This window comes from Amia ocellicauda, unplaced genomic scaffold, assembly GCF_036373705.1.
Source record: "Amia ocellicauda isolate fAmiCal2 unplaced genomic scaffold, fAmiCal2.hap1 HAP1_SCAFFOLD_207, whole genome shotgun sequence".
NCBI lineage: Eukaryota > Metazoa > Chordata > Actinopteri > Amiiformes > Amiidae > Amia > Amia ocellicauda.
Genome location: NW_027102770.1, coordinates 13790 through 35156, shown reverse-complemented (window position 1 = coordinate 35156; position 21367 = coordinate 13790). Strand labels below are relative to the sequence as shown.

General features: G+C 45.4%; 10 non-coding genes across 10 annotated transcripts; 7 read left to right on the top strand and 3 right to left on the bottom strand.

Annotated features, from left to right (window-relative positions):
* Window positions 1-367: 367 nt before the first annotated feature.
* trnat-cgu (transfer RNA threonine (anticodon CGU)) lies at window positions 368-441 on the top strand. Its single transcript has one exon. It is a non-coding gene; the product is annotated as a tRNA-Thr (tRNA).
* A 2794-nt stretch (window positions 442-3235) lies between these two features.
* On the top strand, window positions 3236-3309 carry trnat-cgu (transfer RNA threonine (anticodon CGU)). Its single transcript has one exon. It is a non-coding gene; the product is annotated as a tRNA-Thr (tRNA).
* Window positions 3310-5541: 2232 nt separating this feature from the next.
* On the top strand, window positions 5542-5615 carry trnat-cgu (transfer RNA threonine (anticodon CGU)). Its single transcript has one exon. It is a non-coding gene; the product is annotated as a tRNA-Thr (tRNA).
* A 1232-nt stretch (window positions 5616-6847) lies between these two features.
* trnat-cgu (transfer RNA threonine (anticodon CGU)) lies at window positions 6848-6921 on the top strand. Its single transcript has one exon. It is a non-coding gene; the product is annotated as a tRNA-Thr (tRNA).
* A 164-nt stretch (window positions 6922-7085) lies between these two features.
* On the bottom strand, window positions 7086-7159 carry trnan-guu (transfer RNA asparagine (anticodon GUU)). The gene has a single exon. It is a non-coding gene; the product is annotated as a tRNA-Asn (tRNA).
* A 1578-nt stretch (window positions 7160-8737) lies between these two features.
* trnat-cgu (transfer RNA threonine (anticodon CGU)) lies at window positions 8738-8811 on the top strand. Its single transcript has one exon. It is a non-coding gene; the product is annotated as a tRNA-Thr (tRNA).
* Window positions 8812-8975: 164 nt separating this feature from the next.
* On the bottom strand, window positions 8976-9049 carry trnan-guu (transfer RNA asparagine (anticodon GUU)). The gene has a single exon. It is a non-coding gene; the product is annotated as a tRNA-Asn (tRNA).
* Window positions 9050-10618: 1569 nt separating this feature from the next.
* On the top strand, window positions 10619-10692 carry trnat-cgu (transfer RNA threonine (anticodon CGU)). The gene has a single exon. It is a non-coding gene; the product is annotated as a tRNA-Thr (tRNA).
* A 164-nt stretch (window positions 10693-10856) lies between these two features.
* Window positions 10857-10930, bottom strand: trnan-guu (transfer RNA asparagine (anticodon GUU)). Its single transcript has one exon. It is a non-coding gene; the product is annotated as a tRNA-Asn (tRNA).
* Window positions 10931-12732: 1802 nt separating this feature from the next.
* On the top strand, window positions 12733-12806 carry trnat-cgu (transfer RNA threonine (anticodon CGU)). The gene has a single exon. It is a non-coding gene; the product is annotated as a tRNA-Thr (tRNA).
* The last annotated feature ends 8561 nt before the right edge of the window (window positions 12807-21367 follow it).

The following is a 21367-nucleotide window of genomic DNA, read 5'->3' as shown; positions in this document are numbered from 1 at the left end:
ATAGATAGATAGATAGATAGATGGATGGATGGACGGAAAGGCAAGCATCTGATTGACAGTGGTCCGTGATCTGCTGTTATGCTACTATGCTACTTACCTAACGTCCAATTCCCATTGCCGCCCCTGGACAGTCGCAACAGGGAGCTTGTTGCTCCCGTCAACCTTACGTTTTCACCTCTGTGTGCTTCCTTTGTTGCAGCCTGCATCCAGATTTTGTTTTGTTTTGTTTTGTTTTGTTTTGATTTGTTTTGTTTTGTTTTGTTTTGTTTTGTTTTGTTTTGTTTTGTTTTGTTTTGTTTTGTTTTGTTTTGTTTTGTTGTTTTGTTTCTTACGCCTGAGTGTAGGCACTGGGGAATGGGAGAGTCCTGGCACCGTGGCTTAGTTGGTCAAAGCGCCTGTCTCGTAAACAGGAAACCCTGGGTTCGACTCCTAGCAGTGCCTTGGTTTATGTTGGCCTAGGCAATGGAAAGGAAGTTTCTAAACGCTCAATCCATTTTTCCAAGATGGCCGTCCGCAGCAAGCAGCTTAAGGTTACTGTAGCCGCAGTCTGGCAAGGTGACCGCCAGAAGTAGAAACAATAACAAGGGGCGGGGGGAAAAGTGGGCCGTCCCTGGGTGGATTCAAACCACCATCCTTTCGGTTAACAGCCGAACACGCTGACCGATTGCGCAACAGACACAGACGGAGGTGTTGTGCTTGCTGCAGTCGTGCTGTTCCTTCACAGTTGCCAGAAATCATTTCCAGCACACGATTTTCTTTGTTGTTGAATGCAACATACGTGACCATTGGGGGAGAGATAGCAAGCAAGAGAGTTAGATATTGAGAGTCATAGATTGATAGCTAGCTAAATAGCTAGATAGATAGCTAGATAGATAGATAGATAGATGGATGGATGGACGGCAAGGCAAGCATCTGATTGACTGTGGTCCATGATCTGCTGATATGCTACTATTCTACTGACCATTGGGGTAGCGATAGCAAGCAAGAGAGTTAGATATCAAGAGTCATAGATAGATAGATAGATAGATGGATGGATGGACGGCAAGGCAAGCATCTGATTGATAGTGGTCCGTGATCTGCTGTTATGCTACTATGCTACTGACCATTGGGGGAGCGATAGCAAGCAAGATAGTTAGATATCGAGAGTCATAGATAATAGATAGATAGATGGATGGATGGACGGCAAGGCAAGCATCTGATTGACTGTGGTCCATGATCTGCTGATATGCTACTATTCTACTGACCATTGGTGTAGCGATAGCAAGCAAGAGAGTTAGATATCAAGAGTCATAGATAGATAGATAGATAGATGGATGGATGGACGGCAAGGCAAGCATCTGATTGACAGTGGTCCGTGATCTGCTGTTATGCTACTATGCTACTGACCATTGGGGGAGCGATAGCAAGCAAGAGAGTTAGATATCGAGAGTCATAGATAGATAGATAGATAGATGGATGGATGGACAGCAAGGCAAGCATCTGATTGACAGTGGTCCGTGATCTGCTGTTATGCTACTATGCTACTGACCATTGGGGGAGCGATAGCAAGCAAGAGAGTTAGATATCGAGAGTCATAGATAGATAGATAGATAGATGGATGGATGGACGGCAAGGCAAGCATCTGATTGACAGTGGTCCGTGATCTGCTGTTATGCTACTATGCTACTGACCATTGGGGGAGCGATAGCAAGCAAGAGAGTTAGATATCGAGAGTCATAGATAGATAGATAGATAGATGGATGGATGGACGGCAAGGCAAGCATCTGATTGTCAGTGGTCCGTGATCTGCTGTTATGCTACTATGCTACTGACCATTGGGGGAGCGATAGCAAGCAAGAGAGTTAGATATCGAGAGTCATAGATAGATAGATAGATAGATGGATGGATGGATGGACGGCAAGGCAAGCATCTGATTGACAGTGGTCCGTGATCTGCTGTTATGCTACTATGCTACTGACCATTGGGGGAGCGATAGCAAGCAAGAGAGTTAGATATCGAGAGTCATAGATAGATAGATAGATAGATGGATGGATGGACGGCAAGGCAAGCATCTGATTGACAGTGGTCCGTGATCTGCTGTTATGCTACTATGCTACTGACCATTGGGGGAGCGATAGCAAGCAAGAGAGTTAGATATCGAGAGTCATAGATAGATAGATAGATAGATGGATGGATGGACAGCAAGGCAAGCATCTGATTGACAGTGGTCCGTGATCTGCTGTTATGCTACTATGCTACTGACCATTGGGGGAGCGATAGCAAGCAAGAGAGTTAGATATCGAGAGTCATAGATAGATAGATAGATAGATGGATGGATGGACGGCAAGGCAAGCATCTGATTGACAGTGGTCCGTGATCTGCTGTTATGCTACTATGCTACTGACCATTGGGGGAGCGATAGCAAGCAAGAGAGTTAGATATCGAGAGTCATAGATAGATAGATAGATAGATGGATGGATGGACGGCAAGGCAAGCATCTGATTGTCAGTGGTCCGTGATCTGCTGTTATGCTACTATGCTACTGACCATTGGGGGAGCGATAGCAAGCAAGAGAGTTAGATATCGAGAGTCATAGATAGATAGATAGATAGATGGATGGATGGATGGACGGCAAGGCAAGCATCTGATTGACAGTGGTCCGTGATCTGCTGTTATGCTACTATGCTACTGACCATTGGGGGAGCGATAGCAAGCAAGAGAGTTAGATATCGAGAGTCATAGATAGATAGATAGATAGATGGATGGATGGATGGACGGCAAGGCAAGCATCTGATTGACAGTGGTCCGTGATCTGCTGTTATGCTACTATGCTACTGACCATTGGGGGAGCGATAGCAAGCAAGAGAGTTAGATATCGAGAGTCATAGATAGATAGATAGATAGATGGATGGATGGACGGAAAGGCAAGCATCTGATTGACAGTGGTCCGTGATCTGCTGTTATGCTACTATGCTACTTACCTAACGTCCAATTCCCATTGCCGCCCCTGGACAGTCGCAACAGGGAGCTTGTTGCTCCCGTCAACCTTACGTTTTCACCTCTGTGTGCTTCCTTTGTTGCAGCCTGCATCCAGATTTTGTTTTGTTTTGTTTTGTTTTGTTTTGTTTTGTTTTGTTTTGTTTTGTTTTGTTTTGTTTTGTTTTGTTTTGTTTTGTTTTGTTTTGTTTTGTTTTGTTTTGTTTTGTTGTTTTGTTTCTTACGCCTGAGTGTAGGCACTGGGGAATGGGAGAGTCCTGGCACCGTGGCTTAGTTGGTCAAAGCGCCTGTCTCGTAAACAGGAAACCCTGGGTTCGACTCCTAGCAGTGCCTTGGTTTATGTTGGCCTAGGCAATGGAAAGGAAGTTTCAAAACACTCAATACATTTTTCCAAGATGGCCGTCCGCAGCAAGCAGCTTAAGGTTACTGTAGCCGCAGTCTGGCAAGGTGACCGCCAGAAGTAGAAACAATAACAAGGGGCGGGGGGAAAAGTGGGCCGTCCCTGGGTGGATTCAAACCACCATCCTTTCGGTTAACAGCCGAACACGCTGACCGATTGCGCAACAGACACAGACGGAGGTGTTGTGCTTGCTGCAGTCGTGCAGTTCCTTCACAGTTGCCAGAAATCATTTCCAGCACACGATTTTCTTTGTTGTTGAATGCAACATACGTGACCATTGGGGGAGCGATAGCAAGCAAGAGAGTTAGATATTGAGAGTCATAGATTGATAGCTAGCTAAATAGCTAGATAGATAGCTAGATAGATAGATAGATAGATGGATGGATGGACGGCAAGGCAAGCATCTGATTGACTGTGGTCCATGATCTGCTGATATGCTACTATTCTACTGACCATTGGGGTAGCGATAGCAAGCAAGAGAGTTAGATATCAAGAGTCATAGATAGATAGATAGATAGATGGATGGATGGATGGACGGCAAGGCAAGCATCTGATTGACAGTGGTCCGTGATCTGCTGTTATGCTACTATGCTACTGACCATTGGGGGAGCGATAGCAAGCAAGAGAGTTAGATATCGAGAGTCATAGATAGATAGATAGATAGATGGATGGATGGACGGCAAGGCAAGCATCTGATTGACAGTGGTCCGTGATCTGCTGTTATGCTACTATGCTACTGACCATTGGGGGAGCGATAGCAAGCAAGAGAGTTAGATATCGAGAGTCAAAGATAGATAGATAGATAGATGGATGGATGGACGGCAAGGCAAGCATCTGATTGACAGTGGTCCGTGATCTGCTGTTATGCTACTATGCTACTGACCATTGGGGGAGCGATAGCAAGCAAGAGAGTTAGATATCGAGAGTCATAGATAGATAGATAGATAGATGGATGGATGGACGGCAAGGCAAGCATCTGATTGACAGTGGTCCGTGATCTGCTGTTATGCTACTATGCTACTGACCATTGGGGGAGCGATAGCAAGCAAGAGAGTTAGATATCGAGAGTCATAGATAGATAGATAGATAGATGGATGGATGGACAGCAAGGCAAGCATCTGATTGACAGTGGTCCGTGATCTGCTGTTATGCTACTATGCTACTGACCATTGGGGGAGCGATAGCAAGCAAGAGAGTTAGATATCGAGAGTCATAGATAGATAGATAGATAGATGGATGGATGGACGGCAAGGCAAGCATCTGATTGACAGTGGTCCGTGAAATGCTGTTATGCTACTATGCTACTGACCATTGGGGGAGCGATAGCAAGCAAGAGAGTTAGATATCGAGAGTCATAGATAGATAGATAGATAGATGGATGGATGGACGGCAAGGCAAGCATCTGATTGTCAGTGGTCCGTGATCTGCTGTTATGCTACTATGCTACTGACCATTGGGGGAGCGATAGCAAGCAAGAGAGTTAGATATCGAGAGTCATAGATAGATAGATAGATAGATGGATGGATGGATGGACGGCAAGGCAAGCATCTGATTGACAGTGGTCCGTGATCTGCTGTTATGCTACTATGCTACTGACCATTGGGGGAGCGATAGCAAGCAAGAGAGTTAGATATCGAGAGTCATAGATAGATAGATAGATAGATGGATGGATGGATGGACGGCAAGGCAAGCATCTGATTGACAGTGGTCCGTGATCTGCTGTTATGCTACTATGCTACTGACCATTGGGGGAGCGATAGCAAGCAAGAGAGTTAGATATCGAGAGTCATAGATAGATAGATAGATAGATGGATGGATGGACGGAAAGGCAAGCATCTGATTGACAGTGGTCCGTGATCTGCTGTTATGCTACTATGCTACTTACCTAACGTCCAATTCCCATTGCCGCCCCTGGACAGTCGCAACAGGGAGCTTGTTGCTCCCGTCAACCTTACGTTTTCACCTCTGTGTGCTTCCTTTGTTGCAGCCTGCATCCAGATTTTGTTTTGTTTTGTTTTGTTTTGTTTTGTTTTGTTTTGTTTTGTTTTGTTTTGTTTTGTTTTGTTTTGTTTTGTTTTGTTTTGTTTTGTTTTGTTTTGTTTTGTTTTGTTTTGTTGTTTTGTTTCTTACGCCTGAGTGTAGGCACTGGGGAATGGGAGAGTCCTGGCACCGTGGCTTAGTTGGTCAAAGCGCCTGTCTCGTAAACAGGAAACCCTGGGTTCGACTCCTAGCAGTGCCTTGGTTTATGTTGGCCTAGGCAATGGAAAGGAAGTTTCAAAACACTCAATACATTTTTCCAAGATGGCCGTCCGCAGCAAGCAGCTTAAGGTTACTGTAGCCGCAGTCTGGCAAGGTGACCGCCAGAAGTAGAAACAATAACAAGGGGCGGGGGGAAAAGTGGGCCGTCCCTGGGTGGATTCAAACCACCATCCTTTCGGTTAACAGCCGAACACGCTGACCGATTGCGCAACAGACACAGACGGAGGTGTTGTGCTTGCTGCAGTCGTGCAGTTCCTTCACAGTTGCCAGAAATCATTTCCAGCACACGATTTTCTTTGTTGTTGAATGCAACATACGTGACCATTGGGGGAGCGATAGCAAGCAAGAGAGTTAGATATTGAGAGTCATAGATTGATAGCTAGCTAAATAGCTAGATAGATAGCTAGATAGATAGATAGATAGATGGATGGATGGACGGCAAGGCAAGCATCTGATTGACTGTGGTCCATGATCTGCTGATATGCTACTATTCTACTGACCATTGGGGTAGCGATAGCAAGCAAGAGAGTTAGATATCAAGAGTCATAGATAGATAGATAGATAGATGGATGGATGGATGGACGGCAAGGCAAGCATCTGATTGACAGTGGTCCGTGATCTGCTGTTATGCTACTATGCTACTGACCATTGGGGGAGCGATAGCAAGCAAGAGAGTTAGATATCGAGAGTCATAGATAGATAGATAGATAGATGGATGGATGGACGGCAAGGCAAGCATCTGATTGACAGTGGTCCGTGATCTGCTGTTATGCTACTATGCTACTGACCATTGGGGGAGCGATAGCAAGCAAGAGAGTTAGATATCGAGAGTCATAGATAGATAGATAGATAGATGGATGGATGGACGGAAAAGCAAGCATCTGATTGACAGTGGTCCGTGATCTGCTGTTATGCTACTATGCTACTTACCTAACGTCCAATTCCCATTGCCGCCCCTGGACAGTCGCAACAGGGAGCTTGTTGCTCCCGTCAACCTTACGTTTTCACCTCTGTGTGCTTCCTTTGTTGCAGCCTGCATCCAGATTTTGTTTTGTTTTGTTTTGTTTTGTTTTGTTTTGTTTTGTTTTGTTTTGTTTTGTTTTGTTTTGTTTTGTTTTGTTTTGTTTTGTTTTGTTTTGTTTTGTTTTGTTTTGTTTTGTTTTGTTTTGTTTCTTACGCCTGAGTGTAGGCACTGGGGAATGGGAGAGTCCTGGTACCGTGGCTTAGTTGGTCAAAGCGCCTGTCTCGTAAACAGGAAACCCTGGGTTCGACTCCTAGCAGTGCCTTGGTTTATGTTGGCCTAGGCAATGGAAAGGAAGTTTCTAAACGCTCAATCCTTTTTTCCAAGATGGCCGTCCGCAGCAAGCAGCTTAAGGTTACTGTAGCCGCAGTCTGGCAAGGTGACCGCCAGAAGTAGAAACAATAACAAGGGGCGGGGGGAAAAGTGGGCCGTCCCTGGGTGGATTCAAACCACCATCCTTTCGGTTAACAGCCGAACACGCTGACCGATTGCGCCACAGACACAGACGGAGGTGTTGTGCTTGCTGCAGTCGTGCTGTTCCTTCACAGTTGCCAGAAATCATTTCCAGCACACGATTTTCTTTGTCGTTGAATGCAACATACGTGACCATTGGGGGAGAGATAGCAAGCAAGAGAGTTAGATATTGAGAGTCATAGATTGATAGCTAGCTAAATAGCTAGATAGATAGCTAGATAGATAGATAGATAGATGGATGGATGGACGGCAAGGCAAGCATCTGATTGACAGTGGTCCGTGATCTGCTGTTATGCTACTATGCTACTGACCATTGGGGGAGCGATAGCAAGCAAGAGAGTTAGATATCGAGAGTCATAGATAGATAGATAGATGGATAGATAGATAGATAGATAGATAGATAGATAGATAGATAGATAGATAGATGGATGGATGGCAAGGCAAGCATCTGATTGACAGTGGTCCGTGATCTGCTGTTATGCTACTATGCTACTGACCATTGGGGGAGCGATAGCAAGCAAGAGAGTTAGATATCGAGAGTCATAGATAGATAGATAGATAGATGGATGGATGGACGGCATGGCAAGCATCTGATTGACAGTGGTCCGTGATCTGCTGTTATGCTACTATGCTACTGACCATTGGGGGAGCGATAGCAAGCAAGAGAGTTAGATATCGAGAGTCATAGATAGATAGATAGATAGATGGATGGATGGACGGCAAGGCAAGCATCTGATTGACAGTGGTCCGTGATCTGCTGTTATGCTACTATGCTACTGACCATTGGGGGAGCGATAGCAAGCAAGAGAGTTAGATATCGAGAGTCAAAGATAGATAGATAGATAGATGGATGGATGGACGGCAAGGCAAGCATCTGATTGACAGTGGTCTATGATCTCCTGATATGCTACTATTCTACTGACCATTGTGGTAGCGATAGCAAGCAAGAGAGTTAGATATTGAGAGTCATAGATAGATAGATAGATAGATGGATGGACGTCAAGGCAAGCATCTGATTGACAGTGGTCCGTGATCTGCTGTTATGCTACTATGCTACTGACCATTGGGGGAGCGATAGCAAGCAAGAGAGTTAGATATCGAGAGTCATAGATAGATAGATAGATAGATGGATGGATGGACGGCAAGGCAAGCATCTGATTGACAGTGGTCCGTGATCTGCTGTTATGCTACTATGCTACTGACCATTGGGGGAGCGATAGCAAGCAAGAGAGTTAGATATCGAGAGTCAAAGATAGATAGATAGATAGATGGATGGATGGACGGAAAGGCAAGCATCTGATTGACAGTGGTCCGTGATCTGCTGTTATGCTACTATGCTACTTACCTAACGTCCAATTCCCATTGCCGCCCCTGGACAGTCGCAACAGGGAGCTTGTTGCTCCCGTCAACCTTACGTTTTCACCTCTGTGTGCTTCCTTTGTTGCAGCCTGCATCCAGATTTTGTTTTGTTTTGTTTTGTTTTGTTTTGTTTTGTTTTGTTTTGTTTTGTTTTGTTTTGTTTTGTTTTGTTTTGTTTTGTTTTGTTTTGTTTTGTTTTGTTTTGTTTCTTACGCCTGAGTGTAGGCACTGGGGAATGGGAGAGTCCTGGCACCGTGGCTTAGTTGGTCAAAGCGCCTGTCTCGTAAACAGGAAACCCTGGGTTCGACTCCTAGCAGTGCCTTGGTTTATGTTGGCCTAGGCAATGGAAAGGAAGTTTCTAAACGCTCAATACATTTTTCCAAGATGGCCGTCCGCAGCAAGCAGCTTAAGGTTACTGTAGCCGCAGTCTGGCAAGGTGACCGCCAGAAGTAGAAACAATAACAAGGGGCGGGGGGAAAAGTGGGCCGTCCCTGGGTGGATTCAAACCACCATCCTTTCGGTTAACAGCCGAACACGCTGACCGATTGCGCCACAGACACAGACGGAGGTGTTGTGCTTGCTGCAGTCGTGCAGTTCCTTCACAGTTGCCAGAAATCATTTCCAGCACACGATTTTCTTTGTCGTTGAATGCAACATACGTGACCATTGGGGGAGCGATAGCAAGCAAGAGAGTTAGATATTGAGAGTCATAGATTGATAGCTAGCTAAAAAGCTAGATAGATAGCTAGATAGATAGATAGATAGATGGATGGATGGACGGCAAGGCAAGCATCTGATTGACTGTGGTCCATGATCTGCTGATATGCTACTATTCTACTGACCATTGGGGTAGCGATAGCAAGCAAGAGAGTTAGATATCAAGAGTCATAGATAGATAGATAGATAGATAGATAGATAGATAGATGGATGGATGGACGGCAAGGCAAGCATCTGATTGACAGTGGTCCGTGATCTGCTGTTATGCTACTATGCTACTGACCATTGGGGGAGCGATAGCAAGCAAGAGAGTTAGATATCGAGAGTCATAGATAGATAGATAGATAGATAGATGGATGGATGGACGGCATGGCAAGCATCTGATTGACAGTGGTCCGTGATCTGCTGTTATGCTACTATGCTACTGACCATTGGGGGAGCGATAGCAAGCAAGAGAGTTAGATATCGAGAGTCATAGATAGATAGATAGATAGATGGATGGATGGACGGCAAGGCAAGCATCTGATTGACAGTGGTCCGTGATCTGCTGTTATGCTACTATGCTACTGACCATTGGGGGAGCGATAGCAAGCAAGAGAGTTAGATATCGAGAGTCAAAGATAGATAGATAGATAGATGGATGGATGGACGGCAAGGCAAGCATCTGATTGACAGTGGTCTATGATCTCCTGATATGCTACTATTCTACTGACCATTGTGGTAGCGATAGCAAGCAAGAGAGTTAGATATTGAGAGTCATAGATAGATAGATAGATAGATGGATGGACGTCAAGGCAAGCATCTGATTGACAGTGGTCCGTGATCTGCTGTTATGCTACTATGCTACTGACCATTGGGGGAGCGATAGCAAGCAAGAGAGTTAGATATCGAGAGTCATAGATAGATAGATAGATAGATGGATGGATGGACGGCAAGGCAAGCATCTGATTGACAGTGGTCCGTGATCTGCTGTTATGCTACTATGCTACTGACCATTGGGGGAGCGATAGCAAGCAAGAGAGTTAGATATCGAGAGTCAAAGATAGATAGATAGATAGATGGATGGATGGACGGAAAGGCAAGCATCTGATTGACAGTGGTCCGTGATCTGCTGTTATGCTACTATGCTACTTACCTAACGTCCAATTCCCATTGCCGCCCCTGGACAGTCGCAACAGGGAGCTTGTTGCTCCCGTCAACCTTACGTTTTCACCTCTGTGTGCATCCTTTGTTGCAGCCTGCATCCAGATTTTGTTTTGTTTTGTTTTGTTTTGTTTTGTTTTGTTTTGTTTTGTTTTGTTTTGTTTTGTTTTGTTTTGTTTTGTTTTGTTTTGTTTTGTTTTGTTTTGTTTTGTTTTGTTTTGTTTTGTTTCTTACGCCTGAGTGTAGGCACTGGGGAATGGGAGAGTCCTGGCACCGTGGCTTAGTTGGTCAAAGCGCCTGTCTCGTAAACAGGAAACCCTGGGTTCGACTCCTAGCAGTGCCTTGGTTTATGTTGGCCTAGGCAATGGAAAGGAAGTTTCTAAACGCTCAATACATTTTTCCAAGATGGCCGTCCGCAGCAAGCAGCTTAAGGTTACTGTAGCCGCAGTCTGGCAAGGTGACCGCCAGAAGTAGAAACAATAACAAGGGGCGGGGGGAAAAGTGGGCCGTCCCTGGGTGGATTCAAACCACCATCCTTTCGGTTAACAGCCGAACACGCTGACCGATTGCGCCACAGACACAGACGGAGGTGTTGTGCTTGCTGCAGTCGTGCAGTTCCTTCACAGTTGCCAGAAATCATTTCCAGCACACGATTTTCTTTGTCGTTGAATGCAACATACGTGACCATTGGGGGAGCGATAGCAAGCAAGAGAGTTAGATATTGAGAGTCATAGATTGATAGCTAGCTAAAAAGCTAGATAGATAGCTAGATAGATAGATAGATAGATGGATGGATGGACGGCAAGGCAAGCATCTGATTGACTGTGGTCCATGATCTGCTGATATGCTACTATTCTACTGACCATTGGGGTAGCGATAGCAAGCAAGAGAGTTAGATATCAAGAGTCATAGATAGATAGATAGATAGATAGATAGATAGATAGATGGATGGATGGACGGCAAGGCAAGCATCTGATTGACAGTGGTCCGTGATCTGCTGTTATGCTACTATGCTACTGACCATTGGGGGAGCGATAGCAAGCAAGAGAGTTAGATATCGAGAGTCATAGATAGATAGATAGATAGATGGATGGATGGACGGCATGGCAAGCATCTGATTGACAGTGGTCCATGATCTGCTGTTATGCTACTATGCTACTGACCATTGGGGGAGCGATAGCAAGCAAGAGAGTTAGATATCGAGAGTCATAGATAGATAGATAGATAGATGGATGGATGGACGGCAAGGCAAGCATCTGATTGACAGTGGTCCGTGATCTGCTGTTATGCTACTATGCTACTGACCATTGGGGGAGCGATAGCAAGCAAGAGAGTTAGATATCGAGAGTCAAAGATAGATAGATAGATAGATGGATGGATGGACGGCAAGGCAAGCATCTGATTGACAGTGGTCTATGATCTCCTGATATGCTACTATTCTACTGACCATTGTGGTAGCGATAGCAAGCAAGAGAGTTAGATATTGAGAGTCATAGATAGATAGATAGATAGATAGATGGATGGACGTCAAGGCAAGCATCTGATTGACAGTGGTCCGTGATCTGCTGTTATGCTCCTATGCTACTGACCATTGGGGGAGCGATAGCAAGCAAGAGAGTTAGATATCGAGAGTCATAGATAGATAGATAGATAGATGGATGGATGGACGGCAAGGCAAGCATCTGATTGACAGTGGTCTATGATCTCCTGATATGCTACTATTCTACTGACCATTGTGGTAGCGATAGCAAGCAAGAGAGTTAGATATCGAGAGTCATAGATAGATAGATAGATGGATGGATGGATGGACGGCAAGGCAAGCATCTGATTGACAGTGGTCCGTGATCTGCTGTTATGCTACTATGCTACTGACCATTGGGGGAGCGATAGCAAGCAAGAGAGTTAGATATCGAGAGTCATAGATAGATAGATAGATAGATGGATGGATGGACGGCAAGGCAAGCATCTGATTGACAGTGGTCCGTGATCTGCTGTTATGCTACTATGCTACTGACCATTGGGGGAGCGATAGCAAGCAAGAGAGTTAGATATCGAGAGTCAAAGATAGATAGATAGATAGATGGATGGATGGACGGAAAGGCAAGCATCTGATTGACAGTGGTCCGTGATCTGCTGTTATGCTACTATGCTACTTACCTAACGTCCAATTCCCATTGCCGCCCCTGGACAGTCGCAACAGGGAGCTTGTTGCTCCCGTCAACCTTACATTTTCACCTCTGTGTGCTTTCTTTGTTGCAGCCTGCATCCAGATTTTGTTTTGTTTTGTTTTGTTTTGTTTTGTTTTGTTTTGTTTTGTTTAATTTGTTTTGTTTTGTTTTGTTTCTTACGCCTGAGTGTAGGCACTGGGGAATGGGAGAGTCCTGGCACCGTGGCTTAGTTGGTCAAAGCGCTTGTCTCGTAAACAGGAAACCCTGGGTTCGACTCCTAGCAGTGCCTTGGTTTATGTTGGCCTAGGCAATGGAAAGGAAGTTTCTAAACGCTCAATACATTTTTCCAAGATGGCCGTCCGCAGCAAGCAGCTTAAGGTTACTGTAGCCGCAGTCTGGCAAGCTGACCGCCCGAAGTAGAAATAATAACAGGGGGTGGGGGGAAAAGGTCAACAGCTAATCGATTACACCACAGAGACAGACAAAGGTGCTCCTGCTGACACGTTTGAAGAAGGGCAAAAGGAACACTGGATATGTCAGAAGTGGGACTTGAACTCCAGAGGAGACTGCAACATGAACGCAGCCTCTTAGACTGCTCGGACATCCTGACCACTCGGCAGGGTACTAGGAATGCGAGTAGTGGTCCAGGATTGCCTTCCGCAGCCTGAGCTGACCGAAGGACACTCACAAGGTGGAATAAAGTAGGCAGGTGAGGCAGGGATGCTGCCCTCACCTTGCTCTGACAAATTTAGAACCGTAAAAGGACGTGGCGGAAGATGTGGGGGCAGCAGGGGCACCAGGGGCAGCTCCTCATTAGTATAGTGGTGAGTATGTCTACCTGTCTTGCGGGAGACCGGGGATTGATTCCGGGGAGTGGTGGGGGAAGCCTACACAAAGGACTTGAGAACAAGAAAGAGAAAGGTGTGCAAACTGATGTCACACTGTGCAACGTTAATTAGCAACAGGAAGTACTTGATGGCAATGATAACGTGGAGCACTCTCCACTGCAGATCCCAAGCTCTCTTTTCAGCAGTGGCTGATACACACTGTGCCATACTGGCTCCCCCTTCCCCTCCTCCCCCCCAGCCTGTCCCTCCAGGGCATGTCAGTTAGCGGCAAGAGCTGCGTTTGGTGCCGGGCCTTCACACAGGCCCCATCCAGGGACAACTCCTGCGGACCCCTCCTCAACAGGGTCCCTGAGAGGCCTCCATCATACCTCAGGGAAGGGGGAAACCAGCAAATTGGGGAACTTGAACAGGGGCTCTGGGGTCTGGAGCTGGAGGAAACACTCCCTCAGCAGCAGTTTCCCTTCAGAAGGCAGGGTGGCACCGGCCTCGGCCGAGCAGAATACCTGTCCAGCGCAGGGAGCGCACACCCATTTTCCCTTCCAGGCTGTCCACAATCCTCCAGCCAGCAGATCATGCAGCTGGAACACCCCGGTCCAGATGATGGGCATCTGGAGCAGCCAGTGCAGGATGAGGGAGCTGTACACATGTCAGGCTGTGAGCAGCTGCCAGGCCCTCAACACACTGCGGTAGAACCCAGGAAGGTTGCCTGCTGCCAGCCTGCTAATGTCCATCAGGGACATTGCACTGTCCACCTGCAGCGTGCCAAATACAAACTCCTCCACACATCCTGCAGGTCATGCCTCTCCTGCAGCCCCCTCATCTCCCTGGCAGACTGGGAGTGCGGCTCAGTGTGGTTCCTGTCAAGTTTGTCATGCAGGGTGCAATTAAAATCAATAATTGTCATTGTCAAGCTGTTTTAACCCCCCCACTCTCTCCCTGCCATTTGTTGGTGCATATACATTTATAAAAACAAACAATCGTCTCTCAACTACTGCCTTGACAACAAGCAGGCGTCCTTCCACCACCTCAGTCATTAAAACAGAAACTAATCTAAAATGCCCTGAAAATAAAACTGTAACTCCTGCACTCTGTCTTGACCCATGACTAAAACAAATCTCGCCTTTCCAATTCCTGACCCACTCCCCCTCTAGCGTGCTCTGTGTGCATCTGCATCTAAAAAGATCACGGACAGGCATTTCTGCTTGACATACTAAAACACAGCCGCTCTCTTTAACGCATCCATTCATACTTTAATTGTGTCCATTATAGAAGTAGAGTGAGTAACACACACAAAGAAAACAGACAGCAGAAAAAAATAAGTCAAGCACCCCCGTCCATCATTTTAAGTAGGTTTAGCAGACGCTTTTAATCCTATATCCTTCTTGATCTGTAAAGCGATCTGCTCCCTGTCCCTTCCTCATCGGGATACACCTGCTTCTCCACATCCCCCGCTATGGACTAGTTATCCATTGAAGTCTCCCCGTGCAGGTTTGAATCCTGCTGACTATGACGCCAAAGAATAGTGCCAGCCCCCCTAAGGCTTGTTGGCCCCCATTCGTAAAATCTGTTTCTCTCACACATTTTTTTGCAATCTCTCTCTCTCGCTCTATGACTTTATAATATATAAATCTACATATAGAGATTGGAATCTATTGGAATTATTGTGTTGCTCTTGCTCTTCCTCCTTTCTCTGGTCATTGGGGTGACATTTCTTTCTTGTTCCCAAGTCCTTTGTGTAGGCTTCCCCCCCTAGGTGGGGGAAGCAAAACCAGAGAAGGAGCCTGCTATCGGGAAATCAAACCCCAGTCTCCCGCATGACAGGCAGGGATACTCAACGCTATTCTAATGAGGAGCTGCCCTTGCAGCCCCCATATCTTCCGCCATGTCTTTTTCCAGTTCTAAAAGTTGAGGGCAGCCTATAAGCCTATAAGAACTGGCACATACAAGATCTGGGGGAGCTCAGGATCCCATGATGGGACCCACCTCCGGGGACGGTCAGTTCCCCCTGCTGGAGCCCGAGTCCAAGATCTTTTAATTAATTTATGGATGATTGTTTTTAAAACGATTTTAAAAATGAATCTTAATTGTTTTTAAAGATTTAGTTGTTTTTAAACCACTAATTGTTTTAGGGGTTTTTTGGTTTAGTTTTGTTATATTCTTTTGTCAAATACATTGACTGTTTTGGATTTAATTTTAAATGCATTGGACCTTTTTTGTTTGTTTTTTATTTTTACCTTTTTAATTGTTTTTTTTATTTTGTCCAATGCATTTTCAGTTATTTTCAATGTATTTGACTTTTATGTTGGTGAGCAGTTTTGCTTTAATCACGTTTGTTTTGTTGTTTTGTGCACGTTTATTTTAAGTTAATTGTTTTGTTTTTCGTTAAAATCACAAAGATAATAATTTTTTTTAAGTGATTTTAAGAATTGATTTTTAAAGATTTTAATCATAAGTATTAAAAAATTGAATTGTTTTTATGTAAATGTAAAATACTAAATACAATAAAATAGTATTCTAATGAGGAGCTGCCCTTGCAGCCCCCATATCTTCCGCCACGTCTTTTTCCAGTTCTAAAAGTTGAGGGCAGCATCGCTGCCTCCCCTGCCTGCTTTATTCCACATTGTGAGTGTCCTTCAGTCAGCTCAAGCTCCGGAAGGCAGTCCTTGACTGCTACTCATTTTGCTAGCACCCTCCCGGGTGGTCAGGATGGCCAAGTGGTCGAAGGTGCTGTGGTTAGGTTGTAGTTTCCCCTAGAGGCATGGGTTTGATTCCTGCTTTTGACATAGCCAGTGCTCCTTTATCTTGGAATTGGGTTTCTCTTCACCACCTGAAGGAGGACATGGAGTAGACTTTGCAGAGATTGGCATTTGTCTTTTTTTTTTCAGCAGAGGCAGTGTGGCGGCGACCCAGAATCCTTTGGAGTTCCTGATCCAGCGGTGTTCCTGTTCCGGTGCGAGGGAGGCCCAGCTGAGGATGAACCATCTGAAGGTCCTGCCTGGACCAGTGGGACCGAAGAGCAGGCTTCATGAAGGCAGCACCCCACGGGATACCAGGACCAGGTCTCAGCGGGAAGCAGCGCAGCCCACTGGAGCAGTGACTCCAGTCAGACCTTTTCACTGACATCAATCCACTGGAACCTCCACCACCAGCAGGAGACCTACCTCTAGTTTTCTGTTCCTTTGTTTAGTTTAGGAGACAAGCGGATGTCAAGACTCCAGTTCAGCAGGGAGGTCCTGCAAAAAGGTATGGGCTTTGCTGGTGAAGCTGCCGCATAAAGACAAAGACTTCTTCGAGGTAAGCTTTGTCAACCATGATTTGCTAGAGGAGTGCTACAGCGTGTATAGAAGGGAGAAATACAGGGAGCTGGCGGGTTTTGCGATGATAATCCTGTCGGATATTTGCTATAGAATAGTGACTGTGCAATTTTTCTGTGAGATGGTCTCAGGCAAGGACGTGAAGATCTGGCTTGAGAGGTTCAGTGAGCTCTCCACTCGAATAGTTGGATGTTGGATGTGGACGGTGTGTGGGGGGAATGTGGCAGTGCCGGATTCGATTGAGGCGGAGCGTGGAGAATCCAGAGAAGGTCTGCCACCTCCCCAATACTATACAGATCAGAGAAGCTAGGGGGCTGGTCTACTATGACGGGATGCCAAAACTCTGCAGGCGGTGTCAGGGCCGAGACCCCGTTGTTGCCCAGTGCACGTGTAAGTGTAGAGGAGGTCACCAGACACACGCCTGCAGAGAAAAGTTACTCTACTACCTCTGCAGCTGTGGGGGGCCATATCTATAAGAACTGCCTCCAGTCGTACACAAATAGAGTTGGGTCTCCCTTCTCACGATTCCATTCTGGACCCTGAGCCGGAACATGAGGGAGGCCCGGCGCGGGAGGAGGAGGGAGAGGGAGAAGAAGAACAGATATATGACCTGGCTCCAGAACCTCCCCCTACCCCAAAGGAACCACTTAAGAGAAAGGGCTAACAGTCAGAAGGGGGGGGTTGGGTGAAGGTGAGCAATAAAAAGAGAAAAGTGGTGGACAGAGAGGAGAAATAATGTCTCCTCTCTGGAGGCAGCCCAAGATAGTCGAGCTCCCCCCGGCCCACCCCTCGCTGGAGCCGAAGCAGAAGTTCCACTCCCTCCTCCAGCAAAAACGGAACATCGGGCCCTGCCTTGGTGGACCAGCCCCCTGAAAACCACTGAAAAGAAAACCAGACCCACCGCTCCTCCATGTGTGAGAGTGGAGAGCAGAGCCTCGGGAACCGGGTCGAAAGATAGTGTAGGTGAGACCGTCTTGCAGAAGAGAGCCAGCCCTCCCTCCAGCTGCGACAGGCAGGTGAGAAAGAAAGCCCTGGAACCGTTGTAGCTGGAGGGTGAATTAGATCAGGTGCTGGCTCGTATAGAAAGAAAGGCAAAGGACAGGAATATCGGCGCACACAGGTGTCGAAACCGCCAGCACAGAAGGGTGCCTCCTCTAGCCACCTCGGAGAAGGGGGATAGAGGAGCGGCAGGGCCACGGTCTCACCCAGGGGTCCCTGTTTATTATTATTATTATTATTATTATTATTATTATTATTATTATTATTATTGTCATTTAGCTGACAATCTTATCCAGGGCGACTTACATTTGTACCCATTTATACAGCTGGGCATTTTACTGGTGCAATCTAAGTGAAGTACCTTGCTCAAGGGTACAACTGCACTGCCCCACCCAGGATTCGATGTTAGGGGCCAAAGCCTCCATGACAGAGGAGGAGTTGGCCAGACAGCCAAAGGAGAGGAAGAGAGAGGGGAAGAGATACCCCAACTACCCCATCCCTCTTGTTAAGAAGATCAAAGGTGGTGAGGGGGGGGGTAAAAGGCACTCCTCCTCCTAATAAGTCTGGTCCAGGGGTCCTTGGGCCCCCACCTCAGGGCTGCTCCTCAGGAGCAGAGTCCGACTTGACACGCTGGTCTCAGGAGTACAGACGTGAGTGAATCTTCCCATGTGCACCCAGACTGGTTCTCTGTCTCTCTCTCTCTCTGCAGGTCTGTGAGGAGCCGAGGCGCCAGCGCCTAGGCACCATCCACACAGATTGAGGATGCCGGCGAGGCAACCATGGCCTGCGGAGAGGAGTTAGCACAGCAGAGACAGGAACCGGTCCGGAGTGGAGCATCAGCACTGGGAAGCATAGAAAGAACATCTCTATCAGGACTGTGAGGGCCTCCTCTGCAGGATTGTTGATTTTAATTTTATAAAGACTGATTATGGTCTTTGTTTTAAATGGTTTTAAATCACAGGGTTTTGAGTTTTTTTTTATGTTTATGGTTTGTCTGATGTGCTGACTGTTTTTAAAATTAGAAAAAGATGTATTAGACTGTTTTGTATTGCTTTAGAAACATGTTTTGTTCTTTATTTTGTCTAATGCATTTACCGTTTTAAAACAACACATCAGATGTTTTTTTTTTCATTATAGCTATTTTGGCAGTTTGCCATATTTAATACAAATTGTTTTGATATTGAACACACTTTTGAATTCACTTGTTCTGTTTAAAACTTTTAAGGATTTTAAAAGTTTCAGAAATGATTTTAGAATTGTTTTTTAAAAACAGTTTTTAATCATGAGTATTAAAACTTTGTATGTTTAATTTTCGTAATGTAAAATACTCAAACAATAAAAACAGTGCTCCTTTTGCCCTTTTTGAAATGAGTCATGGTTGGCGCCTCCCTGGTCTGTTCCGCACGTGATCCAAAACGGTCTCAAAGACCAACTGCGCCGACTTTGGCTGATATTAGGGGAAATCATTCAGATGGCTTCTGGAAAATGATGTCGGTTACACCATGTACCTGATCACAAATGTACAGGAGGAAACAGCTAAAGGTTTCCTTCTTCACAAGGACACAGTAAGGACAGTTTAATGTCATTCATTGATTATGCACTGAGCCACAACAAAATTGAGGATCTTCTGAAATTTGAAACGCACAAGAAAGATGTGCCAATGGGACCTGAGAAATCTGAAGATGACAATCTTGTTGGATTTGGGGTGCGCGCTGAAGACACCTGGAGAGAGATTTCGATAAAGCGAAGCCGATGGTTATGCTGCATTTATTCTCAGCAGAAAATGTGTACCGGGGACAAAAATGCATAAGCTACAAAGTTACTTGCAGAGGAAAAGGGATCTTTTTTCTAGAGCTACCTCAACAGTGTCTGTGCTACTTGGGGCTGTTTCTGTTCCCTCGATGGTGTCTGTGCCCCCTCGGGCTGTTTCTGTTCCCTCAACAGTGTCTGTGCCTCCCCCACAAGAACCAGGCATGTAATTACTTCACTACTTCAAGTAGTAACGAATGTCATGAAGTTAAAAACAAAAATTAAATACTTAAATATTTTCTATTTACTAGATATACACCAATCAGCCATAACATTATGACCACCTGCCTAATATTGTGTAGGTCCCCCTTTTTCCACCAAAACAGCCCTGACCTGTCGAGGCATGGACTCCTGTAAGTCCAGTAAGTTGCGAGGTGGGGCCTCCATGGATCAGATTTGTTTGTCCAGCACATACCACAGATGCTCGATTTGATTGAGATCTGGGGAATTTGGAGGCCTAGTCAACACCCTGAACTCGTGATTCATCAGACCAGGCCACCTTTTTCCATTGCTCCGTGGTCCAGTTCTGATGCTCACGTGCCCATTGTAGGCACTTTCGGCAGTAGACAGGGGTCAGCATGGGCACCCTGACTAGTCTGCGGCTACGCAGCCCCATACGCAACAAACTGTGATGCACTGTGTGTTCCGACACCTTTCTATCAGAACCAGCATTAACTTTTTCTGTTGGATCGGACCACACGGGCCAGCCTTCACTCCCCACGTGCATCAATGAGCCTTGGCCGACCCATGACCCTGTCGCCGGTTCACTGCTTTTCCTTCCTAGGACCACTTTTGATAGATACTGACCACTGCAAACCGGGAACACCCGAGCTGCAGTTTTGGAGATGCTCTGACCCAGTCGTATAGCCATCACAATTTGGCCCATGTCAAAGTCACTCAGATCCTTACGCTTGCCCATTTTTCCTGCTTCTAACACATCAACTTTGAGGACAAAATGTTCACTTGCTGCCTAATATATCCCACCCACTGACAGGTGCCATGATAACGAGATTATCAGTGTTATTCACTTCACCTGTCAGTGGTCATGAATACCTGGATAAGGTAATGATAGATATATCACCATCTAAATTTACTGCACAAGCTTGTAAGTAAACGTTTATTATGTTATTTTGATTTTGAAACTAGTCAAAAGTGAAACAAGTTATCTATGTTCATTTCACATAGAAATTATCTTATTAGTGAATAAGGTGGCACAACCAAAGATAAAAACTTTAAACATGGAATATTGTTATTGCCATACTAATACTAACACTAACAATTAATCTGCTTCACAGTAAGAATATGAATAAACTTTTTTTAATACATTCAGAACGATCTAATTCTACAGTATCAAGACCACCTGGAGGTGACACTACCAACAAGGATGTATGCCAGTCAGATTGTAAATATGTATTACTTGCATAATCTTAATAAACATAACTTTCATTTGAAACATTTCTTTGTTTTTAAAACATAAGTCCACCTGTAAAGCCTACATCACCACTGTTATCAATGGTGTCAGAAGTGGCTCCATCTGGTCAAGCACAAGGTATGCTATTTACATTTCATTGATAAGTGTACTGAAATCACCATTATGTGCACATGCATACAAATACACAATTCATTGCTTTTGTTGTTTCACAAACCTAAGTTTTTGTCTGTACTGTCACTATATACATATTTTTCTTAATCTTTTACACTAAATAATTACCAGTTTAGAAAAAAATTAAACACTATAAAAAGATACTGATATTTTATATTTTATGCAGGTACAGAGTCTGTGACTGTGAGTGCCATTGCCAGCGCACCATTACAGAAAATAGTTGTGTACTGTGCAAGCTTTGTGGTCTGGACTAAAAATTATTCATATATTTTGCCTA